The sequence below is a fragment of the Macaca thibetana genome, chromosome 4, assembly GCF_024542745.1.
Source record: "Macaca thibetana thibetana isolate TM-01 chromosome 4, ASM2454274v1, whole genome shotgun sequence".
In the NCBI taxonomy this organism is placed as follows: domain Eukaryota; kingdom Metazoa; phylum Chordata; class Mammalia; order Primates; family Cercopithecidae; genus Macaca; species Macaca thibetana.
This window is the reverse complement of record NC_065581.1, coordinates 52,836,739-52,839,683: the sequence shown is the minus strand read 5'-3', so window position 1 is coordinate 52,839,683 and position 2,945 is coordinate 52,836,739.

Below are 2,945 nucleotides of genomic sequence, written 5' to 3'. Positions count from 1 at the left end.
TAATGGCACCAAATGACAATCTTTCTTGGCTGTGGTGGATTTCTGTAGTGACTGTAATGAAGTACCAGGAACTTAGTGGATTAGAACAAGGTTGATTTATTCCATTACAGTTCTGGAGGACAGAAGTCCAAAATCAGTCTTACTGGGCTAGTGTCAAGGTGTTGGCAGGACTTGTTTCTTCTCGAGACTCTGAGGTGCAAATCTGTTTTCCTGTCTTTTTTTTTTTGTAGCTTCTAGAGGCGCCTGCATTCTCGTGGCCCCTTTTGCATGCACATCAATCTCTTGCTTTTATCATCACAGTTTCTATGACTGACTCAAATCCTCCTGCCCTCCTCTTCTGAGGACCCTGTGATTACATGGGGCCCACTGGATAACCTAGGATTGTCTCCCTGTCCCAACTTTGTCACATCAACAAGGCCCCTTTTACATGTAAGCTAACCTATTCACAAATTCTGGGGATTAGGACATAAACGTATTTGGGAGAGCCATTATTCACTCTTCTACATTGGCTTTTATTTATTTTTAAAGATTTTAAGATGAAAATTAGTTGTTCATTTTCTGGGACTAATGGTCTCTAATGGACATGGGCTAATTTGGTAAACATGACAGTTTGTCTAATGGTGGCAGAAAGGCAAATAAAGCCCATTTGGATTGCCTGCCTTGGCCGAAAGCTAGACTTCTGGAATGGACATAAAGAACTTTGGCCATCTACTACACTGGGGGACAATTGGGCATTCTTGGCATGGTTCAGAGCCAGGTCTTAGAAGTTGTTGTGGAGCATTTTTTTCCATTCTAAATTTGAGAACTTAGCACTTCAGAGTGTTCCCTCCACATCTCTGGCTTGGATATGCGCCCCCTTTGAAGTTCTGTACCAGTTGTTGTCTATAAATAAGGCATGCCTAGTGCCATCAAAGCCCCAAGATGAAGGGCACAGCTCACTTACAAGAACATTGAAAGTGCAGGATGGTGTTAGAGAGGAATCCTGGTTTCATTCTTCTTCCTCAGCCTCTCCTCAATCCTCCCGCCTCCAACTTAGTGTAAAAAATACATGAAGGCCCCAGAGAGAATAATCAAAGCTCTGTCACACTCAGCAGTCTCTTTCTTGCTTCCCTTTAACAAGAAGGAAGAAAAAAGAAACGAGCATTTGGATGAAAGCCCAGTAGCCCACATCAGTTCAGACTTTGCCTTCACAGTGATGCCTCCTGGTATTTCCCTGGGAGGCAGCACTAATGATAACTCCATTGACTGGGGTTTACTGTTGTCTTATCCTTGACTCTCCTATGCTAGGCTATCTCATCTCATCCTCATGACCGCACCCTGGATTGGGGGCATAAGAGTTTCCACTTCATAGATGGGAACTGGGGTTACAGAGAGGTTTATCGGTGCTTCTTCTAATGTTTCACTTCTAGGCACACATGAATGATGGTCATATTTAAACTTCACCCTGAGGTTAACTGAGAGAGACGCTCACGGCAGGTAACTGGCCTTGGTCTCCAATTGCCCGAGGTGCCACCTAGCAGTGGTGCTGAAGATGGCAAGACCTCAGCACACCTGTGACCCATTCGTGGTTAAGTAACTTGTCTAAGACTACAAGACTAATTGTAGATTTGAGACCATGCTTGCCTGCTTCCTGATTTCAGATTCTGTTCCCTGTCCGTAATACTTTTTAAAATACTAGTTTTTCTGGAAGCATTTCAAACTAAAGTTATCATCTTGCCTCTAAACTATCTTCTCTTCTTAGTTATCTTACTGTCTCTATTAGGCTAGGTTCTGTAGATCAGAGCCTGTAACAGGTATTGTTGGTTAAGGTGTTCATTAAGGAAGTAGCCTCAGGAGAAAATGTGTAAAGAGATTGAACAGGGGAGGAAGCTAAGCAAAGATATGGTTTAGCTCAAGTCTAGCCTGAGTCTGATACCCCGGGGAGCTCCAGAGTGAATGCACCAGAGAGGCGTTCCTCTTTGAGGCAAGGAGGCTGTCCTTTTGCCCTCCGCAGCCGTCAGTCTGTGCCTTCGTGCTGCTCTGGGGGAAGGATGTAATCTTCCAGGCATTCCTGGGCAAGGTGGCTCTCAGGGCTGAGGGTAATTCTTGGGAGTAGGGTGTGGCTGTAAGGGAACCCACACTCATAGCAGCCAGGGGGCGTGGGGACACCAGCCTGGTAAAGGGGATCTGACCTGGGCATCCACAGCTGCTGCCACATGATCCCAATCATCACACTGCCATTTATCCAGCTGCCCAAACTAGAAACCTCACTCATCTTCAATGTCTCTTTGTGTTACATTACACCATGGGGCAACTTCTCTTGATCTGTGCTAGAAATTCCTTTTGGAATTCTAGAAACTTGCCCTCCTCCATGCCTCTGGCTACTGCTGGAATTGAGGGAATCATCATTATTTTATTCATACATATCTATCAAATCATTATCATTATATCAATCCATTTTCCTTGGACCATTCCCAAAGCCCTGCCATTTTCTGCCTCTGTTTTCCCCTCCATCAATCCACATAGTCCCCAGAGTTATCCTTTTGTGTTTGTTTATATCACTTGATGACCTAAAAACACTGACAGCTTTCCAAAGCCAATAGGATAAAATAATGACTTCCACAGCATGGTCAGAAGCACTCTTCATAAGTTGACCCATCCCACCCCGCTGCCTGTCAGTATTTCTCTCATTCTCCTAGTGCTTCTCGGAGCCACATGTTCATCCATTCTCAGACACCCACTGAGTTTTTGTTGATAAATTAATGAACGAAGAGTGGTGGTTTTGTGCCGAGGTTTACATTTCAGGTTAATATGGAGAAATTGTCTATTTCTCAAAGACTGTCTAAAAACTCAGATGCTAGGAGTGGGAGCTCTGGTTTTAATTTCAGATCTGAACCATGCTACCAGGCATGGACTCCAATTTCTCTTATGTTCCACTTGTTTTAACTTAAAAGAATCCAGTTAGT